The 12,751-nt window shown below is 46.5% G+C and overlaps 1 protein-coding gene across 1 annotated transcript in view; it reads left to right on the plus strand.

Annotated features, from left to right (window-relative positions):
• Positions 1-12,751, plus strand: part of NIPSNAP2 (nipsnap homolog 2) — a 33,749-nt gene that overhangs the window by 122 nt on the left and 20,876 nt on the right. The window lies entirely within an intron of this gene.

The following is a 12,751-nucleotide window of genomic DNA, read 5'->3' on the forward strand; positions in this document are numbered from 1 at the left end:
CTTTCCCGGGGCGGCGGGGAGGGGCCGCGGCAGGCGCGGGCGAAGGCGGCGTCCTGGCGCCCCGGGGGCAAGGCCGGCCGGGCTGCGCGGCTGAGTCGGGGCGCCCTCCCGCCGGCGGGCTCAAGGTCACGGCGGGGACGGGCGGCGCGCCCCGCCCCACTGGGAAGGCCGCAGCTCGGCGGGAGGCCACGTCCGCTAGCCGCGCAGCCCGGGCCGTGGACCTTGACCCGGCGGCCCGAGCGCGGCGGAGCCAGGCCTTGCGCTCGGGCCGCCAGGTGTCCCGAGGGCGCCCGGTGTCTGCGGCTGCGAAGCGGCGGGGCTCCGGATGTTTACGGCTCAGGTGGTCGTGGGGACAAAATAAAGACCTCGTCCCCGGTGAAGGGTGGTGGGCACAGGAAGCCAGCCTGCAGAGAGCCTCAGACTGGATTTTTAAAGCAGGCTGTGGATGAAAAAGTGTTGACAGATAACAGCGCCAGATATTTAACCGTGGGTCATGTTTAAACTGTTTCTGACGTGTGTGGAGTCGACGTTCAGAAATCCTATAAAAAAAAAAAAAAAAACAGAAACCCTATAGGGCAGTTTTATTCTTTAGGGTCACTAGCTATGAGTCAAGAATCAACTCGAAAGCAACGACTTTGAGTTTTTGGTCACCTTGGGTGGTTTAAATATTACCTTTCCTTTACAGTAAATAATGAGCTTCTAGAAAGTATAACCCGTTGCTGTCAAGTCAGTCCTGAGTCATGGGGACCCGTGTGTGTCAGAGTAGACCTGTGCTCCATAGGATTTTCAGTGGCTGATTTTTCAGCAGTAGATCGCCAGGCCTTTCCTCCAACGCACCTCTGGGTGGATGTGAAACTCCAGATTTCTGAGCGCATTAACTGTACCGCCCAGGGACTCCTCTTGTCTCCTAAACCAAAGAACTAGTTGTCATTGAGTTGTTTCCGATTCATAGTGACCCTGTGTGTGTCAGAGTAGAACTGTGCTCCGTAGAGTTTTCAGTGGCTGATTTGTTGGAAGTAAATTGCCAGTAAGTTAGTATGGGCTTTGGTTTTTGAATGTGAAAAATGGGCATGGCCTCTAGTCTGCCTTAATTTAAGTGTTCAGTAGGCCTCGACCTAAACCCAGTTAACTTGCTCCTTCTATCAAATATTGAGTGCATACAATGTAATTGGAGCCCTGTGGAGCCAGGGATGTCCCTGGGTGGTGCAAATGGTTAAGTGATCGGCTACTAACTGAAAGGTCGGCAGTTCAAACCCACCCAGAGGCACCTCAAAAATAAGGCCCTGGTGATCTGCTTCCGAAAGCTCACCGCCAGTGAAAACCCTAAGAGTGCAGATTTACTCTGCAACATATGGGGTTGCTATGAGACAGAATCAATTTGATGGCAACGGTTTGGTTTTCTGGAGCTAAGATAAACAAAATAGCCAAGGTCACAGCCCCCAGGGAGGCGGGGTCCCCATAAAGTAGGTAAAAACCCATATAGAACATGAACAGACATGTGCACCTATGTTCATCATTGCTTTATTCACAATAGCAAATAAATGGAAACAACCGAAGTGCCCGTCAATGGGTGAATGGATAAGCAAATTGTGATCACAGACATCAGTGGAATACTACGCAGTCATAAAGAGCAACGATGAGTCAGAGAAATATACTATCACACGAATGGACCTGGAGGGAATAATGCTAAGTGAAATAAGTCAAGCATATAAGGACAAATATTGTATGACTCCTCTTTTATAAGATAAGAGTAGATAAATACAGAGAGACCAGTGTTCGTTAGTGGTTACCAGGGAGAAGAGGGGAGTGGGGAAAGTACACTTTATACTGTAGAGACTAGTTATTTTTGGTAACAGGAATAGTGGCACTGAATGCGGATGTAGTGAGCACAGTACAACCCTGGGGAAAAAAAGCGTTTGAGCACGCATGAATGGATATAGGGAAATTCGTATACGGGTAGGTACAGGTGTGTACATAAATGAGAGCAGATAGAGGTATCTATACCCGTTGCCGTCGAGTGGATTCTGACTCGTAGTGACCACTATCTGTAGGTAAGTGTAAATACAAATATGTGGGTGCAGACACGTTTACCGAAGACACTAATATGGTTACTCCTCAGACATGACCGCATACCTTCCAAGACTGGTGTTCTGGATTTGAAGGCATAGAACCATAGTCTCATGGGACAACTCAGTCAATTGGTATAACATAGTTCACAAAAACCGTGACCTGCGTCCTAACGAAGTGGGTACTGTCTGGGGTCTTAAAAGCTTGCAAGCAGCTATCTAAGACACAGCTTAGGGTCTCTGTTGGCCAGGAGTAAAACAGTAAGCAGGTAACCAAAAGCATAGAGAAGAAACAAGTCAACATGAGCCACAACCTCATCTAACCTGAGACCGGAAGAACTAGATGGTGCCTGGCCACCACCAGTGACCGTTCTGACCGGGGTCAAAGTCGTTGGTCCCGGAGAGAATGGGAGAAAAGTATGGAGCAGAACTCAAATTCTTATTAAAAACACATACACACACAAACTGGAACAGTAAAAACAGAAGACCCTCTGAAGCTATTGCCCCGAGATGCTCTTTAAACCTACAGCTGAGCACGAAATAGTAAAATGGCACACAGAATAAAGGATATTACCTGTAAGATCGGTGCTCTAATTAAAAACCATCACTATTTGACCAAAGGGCCAACAGTTACTCAAGAGCGAGGATGAGAAGATAAAGGGGCAGGGAAACTAGAGTACTGGAAAGGGAACAAACTGAACACAAAGAGAATGTTGACACATTGTGGTAAACGTAACCAGCGTTACAGAACAACTTGTGTGGAAACTGTCAAATGAGAACCTAACTTGCCAAGTAAAGTTTCACCAAAATCTTAATAAAATACTATTTTTAAAAAACTGAACAAAAACCCATATAGACTTATAAATTGAGGTAGGTACTGAGAGAGGTCGACAGCCTCATTTCCACATGAGGTCATGGAAGGCCTCTTCTAGAAGCTGGCATTAAGCTGAGATTTGAAGGGTCAGCATGTATGGGAGACCTGAGTGGGAAGGTGTCCGGTGTATGGAAAACCCCAGAAAAGTCCAGGAGATTGGAGCCCAGGTGCGAAGGGAAGCCTGGCCAGAGGACAGAGGCAAGGAAGAGTAGCCGGGCCCAGAGGCCATGTTAGGGAGCTTGAATTTTATTCCAAGATCCATGAATACGTTTAAGTGTTTAGACTCCAGCGTGACATGACCTGTCTGACCTACGTTTTTAAAAGACAGCTCTGATTTGGAGAGGGCACAGAATCAAAGACAGGGACCAACTGGGGGGACACGGATGCTGTGTAGCGAGAGTTGTTTGTTCACAGATACTGGAGTGCCACCACGGGCTGGGTACTGTGGAGACTGTTGGGAAACATCAAGGAGTGAGGCACACAAGGACCATGCCAGCAGGGAGCTTGCTGGTGCAACAAGGAAGGTGGAACAGGCCTGGGGGTTGGCAGTAGACAAAGGGGACCTGTCAGAGTTTGAGAAGGCGGTGAGCTATTCAAGTGGGAACGCCAAGGAGGTGGGTGGGTATATGACCTGGCGCTCAAAGGAGATGTCTAGGTTGCAGGAAAGATTCAAGAGCTGCCAGTATATCTGAAAGGTTGGCAGTTGGAACCCACCCAGAGGCACCTTCAAAGACAGGCCTGGTGATCTGCTTCCTAAAGGTCAAACCAACCAAAAGCCAGACCCACTGCCGTCAAGTTGATTCCGACTCATAGTGACCCCATAGGGTTTCCAAGTCTATAAATCTCCATGGAAGCAGGCTGCCATGTCTTTCTCCCACGGCACCACCGGTGGTTTCAAGCAGCTAACCTTTCCGTCAAGCAGTCAGGTGCATTAACCACGGTGCCACCAGGGCCCCTTACACACAGCCCTTGAAAACCCTATGGAACGCAGCTCTACTCTGCAACACGTGGGCTCGACTCTACAGCAATTATGAATGACATGACAGTGTATCCAGAAAAATAAACCTGCACCATCGAGTCGATTCCAAGTCATGGCAACCCAATGTATTACAGAGCAGAACTGACCCATAGCATTTCCTTGGCTTTCCAGAAACAGATCACCAGGTCTTTCTTCCATGGTGCTTCTGGGCGGCTTTGAATTTCCAACCTTTAGGTTAGTGGTTGAGTGTAAACTGTTTACCCCACCCAGGAACCTAATTGTCAGCATATAAACAAAACAAAACCCCCTGCTGTTGAATCAGTTCTGACTCATAGCAACCCTATAGGACAGCGTAGAACTGCCACATAGGGTTCCTAAGGAGCGGCTGGTGGATTTGAACTGCCAGCCTTTTGGTTAGCAGCTGTAGCGTGCCATGGCTCTTAATCACTGCACTAACATATAGGAATGCAAAGTGTCGACAAGTGTTGATCTATATACTACTCTCTGCTTTTGGTTGAAATTTTTTGTAGTAAAATGATTTTGAAACCATAGAAATGAATGAACTTGCCAGAAGAGAGGGCTTGGATAGAGCAAAGGCCAAGAAACAAGGCCTGTGCCATGCCACCATTTACAGGCCGGGTATAGGAGCTGGCAGTGAGGTCACTGCTAGGTGACAGTGCCCGGGGAGGCATTTCCAGGAGGGAGTGTGAGCTGTGCCAGAGTAAGATGACAGGAAAAAGCTGGGTTTGCCAACTGAGTGTTGTGGGTATCCTTGCTGGAGCACTCTAAAGAGGAAGGAGGAAATGTGCTCCTAGAGACTCAGCCCTGTCTGTGCACTTGGCTCTGCTCAGCGCTGCTCCAGGGCCCCCCGCTGCTTCCTGGACTTCACACTGGTGTCCCACAGGTGCTCAGAATGCTTATGCACCCAGAATTTAACTCATCCTCCTGGGAGGCCTGCTCCTCCTGGCTTCTCTCTCTCTGCAGATACGGAACATCTTCCATTTAGGACCAAACCCGAAGGTCTTCCCCCAGCCCATCCCCTCCTCCTCCTCCTCCTGTCTCTTCAGGGCCCAGACCTATCAGCTCCACCTCTGCGTGTCTACGTTCCGGCATCTGTCCCTCCCCACTGCCCTAACTCAGCCTTCAACAGCCCTTGTCTGGATGCCTACCAAGAGTGTGGGACCTGTTAGTCTCCCATGAGACTAAGGGATTCTGAGCAGGACCTTTTCCTCTTAGAAAGATCTCTATGACATGAACCTTGACTGAACCCTGATTCTTCTTCCCTCCTTCTCCCCAAAACCAAAAACCCGTTGCCATTGAGTCAGTTCCAACTTGTGAGGCTCTTATGTGTAACAGAGCAGAACTGCTTCATTGGGTTTTCTTGGCTGTAATCTTTACAGAAGCAGATCACCAGGCCTTTCTTCCATAGTACTGTTGGTTGGGTTTGAACCATCAACCTTTCAGTTACCAAAAAAAAGAAAAAAAAGCAAACCTGTTGCCTTCGAGTCAATTCTGATTCATAGCTTCATAGCAACCCTACAGGACAGAAGAGAACTGCCCCATAATAGGGTTTCCAGGGAGTGCCTGGTGGATTCAGACTGCTGACCTTTTGGTTAGCAGTCGTAGCTCTTAACCACTATGCCACCAGGGTTTCCCTCGGTTACTAGTCAAGTGCAAAAGTTTTGTGCCACCCAGGGTCCTTCCCACTCCCCCAGAAAAGTTTTAAGAGACATTTTGGGAACAGTTGAGGACATTTTAATATGGAGTATTAGATACAATGGAGTTACTCTTTTTCTTAGGTATGACAATGGTGTTGTGGTTTTGTCTTCGTTCCTAGGAGACGCTTGCTGATGAGGAAGTATTTAGGGGTGAAGTATGATGTGGACTGTACTTTCAAATAGTTCCCCCCCAAAAAAAATACATACGTAAAGAAAAATGTAAAAAGGTATTAATTTTTGAATCTAGGTGGAAGGCATTGAGATCTTCATTATGCTATTCTTTCAATGTCTCTGTGTTTGAAGTTTTCAAAATGAAAAATTGGGGCGCAGCCCTCTGTGGAGCAGTGTGGGAGACCGACTTGCTCAGGGCTTCACGGGGATGGGCAGTGGGGAGGGTAGTCAGGTAGCTACCACTCTCATGCAGGCCCCTTCCTTGGACTGGCCCTTGCAGCCTCCCTCACTGGCGCCTCCTCACTCCACCATCTTTGCCTACTCTGGGTTTTGTTCCGTCCTAATTCTGCTTCTTAGAATGCCCTTCCTCCCATGCGCACCCACCTGACCAACTGCTCTACCTCTTTCAAGTCTTCAGCTAAGGAAGTACTTGTTCAAGACTTGGTCCATGTCTCCCCCAAGCCTTCTTGGACTCTGTTTCCTCTGGCTCTACCCTCTTCATGACCACCACCTTGTGTCTCCATCAAAGAGCTCATCTCAGGTTGGGCACACTCATGTCTGTTTGTTCCGAGTCCCAGGAGTCAGGGCCAGGTCTGTTCATCTTTGCATCCTCACCCCGGCCCACTGCTTGGCATATGCAGTGCCCAGTCCATCAGCAATTGATGGTCAACTGAGGGAGCTCCGCTACACTGCTGCCGCCTCATCTGTGGTCTCAGCATTAAGTGTATTTCCCCTCCACGGTCCACTCAAAAGAAACTGCAGCACCATCTTCCACACCCAACCAGGACCTGTGTCCTGCCCGTCTCACCTCGGAGGTGTCTCTCGAAGGCCTTACTTCCTCTCCATCCCCGCTGCCATCATCTTAAACCAAGACCACCCTTCATTCCACCCAGCGAGTATATACTAGGTGCTCTGTCGGGGTGGTTCGTGTGCCCAGCGCTCCGGGGCATGGCAGCCAGCAGGGAGCCTGGGAACCACACAGCCTACCTTCTTGGCTGCAGCCCATCAGTCTTTGCTGAAAACGTGCTAGCATTGCACCACGTGCAGGAGAAAGTCCAGCTGATAGGCCTGGTGCATCGGAGCCCGACCACCCTGTGCCCCAGTGTTCCCTCTCACCATCCTCCCGCACGCTGTCCTCCTGCCTTCCTGAACTCTCTGCTGTTCCAGAAATCACTGTACAGTTCCATGACTCCATAGCCCCTCTACCTGTTGTTCCCTTTGAACTGGAATTACCCCCTGCCTTCTCGACTGCCTTGCTTGGACTGTCAGAGCCGGAATGTCCCCACTCAAGTCTCTTTCAGTCCTCTTAGGTGAGCTGATGTATGCGTACGAGTCCACAGGCCCTTGACCGCCCTGGCTGTCTGTTTATTGATAGGTCTTTCGCGTGGGACTTAACAGGCTCGGTGTCTGGTTTATCTTTACGTCCACAAAGCCTGGCACATAGTGGTTATTTATTGTGTTTCAAGTCTACTGTTTTGTTGAAGATGGTGCTCCTACCCTGCCCTCTGTAAAGTGCCATCTAACATGCACGTGGTGTCATAGAGACTCCTGATCACGGAGTCCGTCACATTAGTAAAACCCAGGCCCAACCTGGCCCTTATTGTTCTGGCAGCTGTCGGCATGGCTGCTTCTGCCTCCTTGCAGGACTCAGCTTGTCAGATAGATGGACGGTGCACATAGACAGCTTTGGTCACCTGATACTCAAAAGATTTCAAAGAGCGACAGTCGAGGTGGGCAGTGCTGGGCCAGATAGCTTTTCATTTGTCAAGTTGATTATTCCTCAGGTTCCCAAGCAGATGGCCCTAGGTCATCTCTGGTTACCACTCAGGTGCTTGTGTGTGACCTCGGATGTTGACCAGTTCTTAGTCTCCTCTCCTGCTCCGCATCTTCAGTTTGCAGAGCGTTTCCATGCCCCTTGTCTCATTTTACCTGCTCTGAGGTGAATACCTGTGGCATTATTAAAATCTGGAACGAATGCTCCGTTGGGTTGATTTGTGTGTTTGGGAGGCACCCCTTATCACTGAACACATGTTGAACTTTGCAGTAGCTCTAGGTTCGTGCTGGTACCTTACTACTTCCTAGCTTGGCTTGTTTAACCTATCTGAGCCAGTCTTTACCACGTGGTGATGCCTGCCTCGCTAGATTGAGGATTAAACGAGTTGACCCAGGCAAACTGCCGAGGCCAGACCCTGAGGCGCAGTGTGCGTATTAACTTTAGTCCCCTTTTGTTGTCAGGAAGAGGAGAAAAATTACTTTGGGATTTTTTTTCCCCTCCAGATTTAGTCTACCAATGCTTTTTTAGGCTCTCTTCTATAACATATCAAGTGCCGTAGAAATTGTCTCTCTCTCTCTCTGTCTCTCTCTATATATATGGGGCCCTGGTGATATAGCAGTTAAAGAGCTCAGCTGCTTAACAAAAGGTCAACGGTTCGAATCCACCAGCCGTTCCTTGGAAACCGTGTGGGGTTCTACTCTGTCTTATAGGGCCACAATGAGTCAGAACTGACTAGATGGCAATGGGGTTTATATATGTGTATATGTGTGTCTGTGTGTGTATATATATATATATATATATATATATACACACACACAAGGAACCCTGGTGACACAGTGTTTAAGCGCTTGGCTGCTAACTGAAAGGTAGATGGTTGAAACTCACCCAATGGCTCCACAGGAGAAGAACCTGGCAGTCTGCTCCTTTAAAGATTACAGCCTAGCAGACTGCCTACAGGGCAGTTCTGCTGTCACATGGGATCGCTATGAGTTGAAGTCGACTGGATGATAGCACCCAGCAACAACATATGTGTAACGTGTTTCTGTGTGCATTTTTTGGAAGGATGCATTAGAAACTGTTAGTCGTGGTTGCCTGGGTGGGTATCTGTTATCTTAAATGTAACTCCCCACCTCTAATGTTTTTAGAAACTTTCATTGTATACCTTTCTGAATTGTTAATAATTTTTATTCCTAAGCCCTGACAATTTATTTGACCAAAAAAAAAAAAAACCACACAATTTCTGATTCGTGAACTTACCTAAAATAAAGAAAAAACAGAAATGATAAAAAGTCCCGTTAACGTGATGGAAACATTTGGGTAAGGGCACTGACAGGCCGGGGTGAACCAGCTGGAACAGATAAGGGTTCTGGTTGAACAATGTGATGAACATGACTGATGTCACTAAACTTCACATGAAGATTGTTGAAATGGCAGGTGTTTTGTTAGCTCTATATAGACCACAAAACTAAAAAAAGTCTCTTTAACAAACCTTAAAATTTTCTGTTTTGTGTATCACTAGTTTTATCTGCTTGGTATTTTGCTTCATGATTTTATTTACCAAGTATCCCAAAATATGGTGTAATTAAAACACAAAACAAACTGGCAAAATACTTTTATTCTTAATTGAGGTAAATTTGACCATGATTCATTTGGAGAATTGCTTTCTTCAGAGTGAGTTTATTTATTGTTATCAAAGAGTGAGTTGAAAAAAGAAGCAAACACCATATGATGCTGATTTTTGCTAAAGAACTAACAGTTTTTGTATTTCTCTTTAAAATTTTAAGTGCATTTTACTGAATATGTAATTTTAAAAACTTAATTTTCTCAACCACTTGCCATATGTCAGGTGCTGTTCGAAATACCTTAGTGTATTATCTCGTCTAACCCTGAGATTACGGAGGTTAAACATGCTCTAAAAGCGTCCAGAAGTGAAGTCACGGTCGGTACAGAGCGCTGTCTGGGGAAGCTGGATCTCTTCTGCTTAACCCTCAATGCCTCCCTAAGGAACTACAACTATGAACGTTTTGTTAATTCTGAGGAATTTTAAAATATAGTAAAAGCAAAAGGTAAAATCTCAAGCTTCATTTTACAAATGCCATTTAGGGTTATGTTTTCGTTCTGTGCGTTTACAAGAAAAAATCTCACGTACTGGTATTAACTTGGTATTTGCTTGTTTAATATAAGCTTGCTGCTTTTAATCTTTGAAGGATTTGAGAAAATGCTGTTGTGTTTCCTGACCATTTTTTACAGAAAACATTTTTTTTCCTATCTTTATTGTAACTTTAAGTGAAAGCTTACGGTTCAAAGTGGTTTCTCATACAGAAGTATAAACACACACTGTTACATGACCCTAGTTGTTCTCCCCGTAATGTGACAGCACACTCCTCCTTTTCACCCTGTATTTCCCATGTCCATTCAACCAGCTCCTCTCCCTTTCCGTCTTCCCCTCTCACCTCCAAACAGGCGCTGCCCACTTAGTCTCATGTACCTACTTGAGCTAAGAAGCACACTCTTCACAAGTATCATTTTATGCCTTATAATCTAGTCTAACCTTTGTCTGAAGAGTTGGCTTCAGGAATGGTTTTAGTTTTGGGCTAACAGAGAGTCCTGGGACCATGTCTTCTGGGGTCCCTCTGGTCTCAGTCAGATCTTTAAGTCTGGTCTTTTTACTAGAATTTGAGTTCTACACCCTACTTTTCTCTTGCTCCATCAGGGACTCTCTGTTGTGTTCCCTGCCAGGGCAGTCATTGCTGGTAGCCGGGCACCATCTAGTTCTTCTGGTCTCAGGCTGATGGAGACTGGTTTATGTGGCCCTTTCTGTCTTTCAGGCTCATGCAGAAAACATTTTATTGTTGTTAATTTTATATTTGTATATTGCAGTTCACATCCTTCAAAAATCTCTTTACCCAGTTTGTAGCTATTTGAGATAGTATCTTCTGAATTATGGCAGCCATTACTGTGAAAAGTAGCTTTGTTGATTTTTTTTTTTTAACTTTTTTATTATGGAAGTGTTCAAACACACAAAATAAGCCTTCTTAAAAAAAAAAGTTTCCTTCGTCTTTAAACTAAAAGAGCATCTCTTGGGGAGAAGACTGCTGTGTAAGTTTGTTCACTGTATCAACAAATCAGTTTTTTAGACACCATTATTGAATGCGTGGGAATTTGTGACAGGGTGGTGTGGAATCCGCGTGCTCATCTTATGAAACAGTGGAGGTTTTACATCTCAATAAGAGTTTTTCTGGTCCTTGTTTAAATTCAGAAATAATATTCCTTGATACTTGGAATTTTTTTTTTTTTCCATTCTGCATTTGCCTTGTGGTGTCCATGTCCTTAAGCAAGTCTGCTAAGCAGATTGGAAATAGTCTGTAGAAAATCAGCAATAGAATTTATGCACAGATCCCCAAGGAAAGGTTCACCCTGGCCTGTCAGCAGCTAGGCCTTGTTTTAAAGCCCTGGGTGAGATCCTGAACGTTGGATGTCGGCCGTTTGGAATCCCAGTACATTACTGCTCCTGGCACGATCTAGCAAAGGGTAAAAACGGTATGTGTGAATCAGTTGAAGATCAATTAAAACTATAAGGAGTATGCTGTTACAGCCCTGGTCAAAGATGGCGGCCACCAGTTATAAAAAGGATTGTGCAAAAAGCAGGGGCACGGACTCAAAGGCTACGTTCTGTATGGTTCCATTTGAGAGACATTGTGAAAAGGTCAAGCTGTAGGGAAGGACCACAGTTCGTGGTTGTTAGAGGTTCGGGTTACAGGGAGGAGTTGATTACGAAGGGAGGACTTCGGGAGGCAGAGGAACTGTTCGGTATCTTATCGTGGTGGTGGTTGTATGACTACGCGTCTGTCAAAACTCCTAGAACTGTATGACGAAAACAAGAGTAAATCTTACTGTCCAGAGATCTGACAGCAAAGGGACAGTTTGTCATTGGGTCATGATTATGTGGGGTTAGGAAGAGGGATGATTCTCAACTAGGTTCTCATTTTTAAAGTCTTTTCTTCAACAGTTGTAGGGAGTTACCCTACCTATAAAGAGGTCTCCAAACATGCACGTTTCAATATTTTAGTGAGTTTTTAATTATAAAAATTGCATATATGTGCAGGGGAAAAGTGTAGTCAAGAAGAATATACAGTGAAACCTGTGAGGGTCAGAACTCGATGGGCCCACCTTGTTTTTCTGGTCTCGTAAGTTTTCCGCCTTTGACAGGGCGTAGTCTTCCCACTTTTCTATCATTCATTTAGTGGAAAATATTTGAGTTTTCCTTCTCTGGCAGGTTTCCATCTTACACAGGTTCCGGCTTTTTGCAGGTTCTGCTGTACAATGAAAAGGAAAAATCTCTCCTTCCACCCCGTCCCCAGTCACATTCCCCAGACGCAGTTACACCTACTCCTCACTTATCGACTATCTCGTTACCTGACATTATGATGATAGTAAAAAATCTGTCCAACATGGCTGCAAAGGCTGCAGAGCCTCCCCTGCCTTGAGGAGAGTCTCCGGGCGGCCTCTAGGAAGCTGGCCACTCTGTCCCGCACTCTGCTGCCAGGCCTGCCAGTCCAGCTGCCCGAGCTGGGTGACCATCTCCATGGCCTTGGCTTCCGGGCAGGCAGCACCTAGCCAATTCCGAGCTCCTATGCAGCCTGAGGCCCTACAGCTCAAAACTGATGCGGGGTGGGAAGGGAAGAAAGAAAGAGGCATAGGAGAAGGTGTTTGGAAGAAATGCATGAGAGTTTAATTATCCCAAAGTGAGCTGAACTGGGCCTTAAGCCTCTGCCTGCATGGGGCTGGGTGCACAGCCAGGCTCACTCTGCAGCCCTAGAAGGAAGCCCCAAGCCTGGGTGACTTGCTAGGCTCCGAGGGCAAAGCAGGCTCCAAGACTGTAAACACAGGGCGTGCAGGGGCAGGAGTGGAGCCCTGGAGGTGGCTTTGGGAGGGGAGCTGTGAACCCAGCACAGGAGGAAGGTGAGATGGTTAAGCCCTGGACCCTCCAGTCACACAGCCCGGCTTCATCCAGCTTTGTCTCCTCCAGGCCCCCTCTTCCTCAGAGTAATAATCCATAACTGGACTCAGTGATGAGCACATCAGTAAAACTTAGCTGTTGTTATTTCTATGATCATGTTTCCTAAATTAAAAAAAAAAAAAAAGGACAAATGAATAGTCTGAAAACAG

Source organism: Loxodonta africana, chromosome 12, assembly GCF_030014295.1.
Source record: "Loxodonta africana isolate mLoxAfr1 chromosome 12, mLoxAfr1.hap2, whole genome shotgun sequence".
Classification (NCBI taxonomy): domain Eukaryota; kingdom Metazoa; phylum Chordata; class Mammalia; order Proboscidea; family Elephantidae; genus Loxodonta; species Loxodonta africana.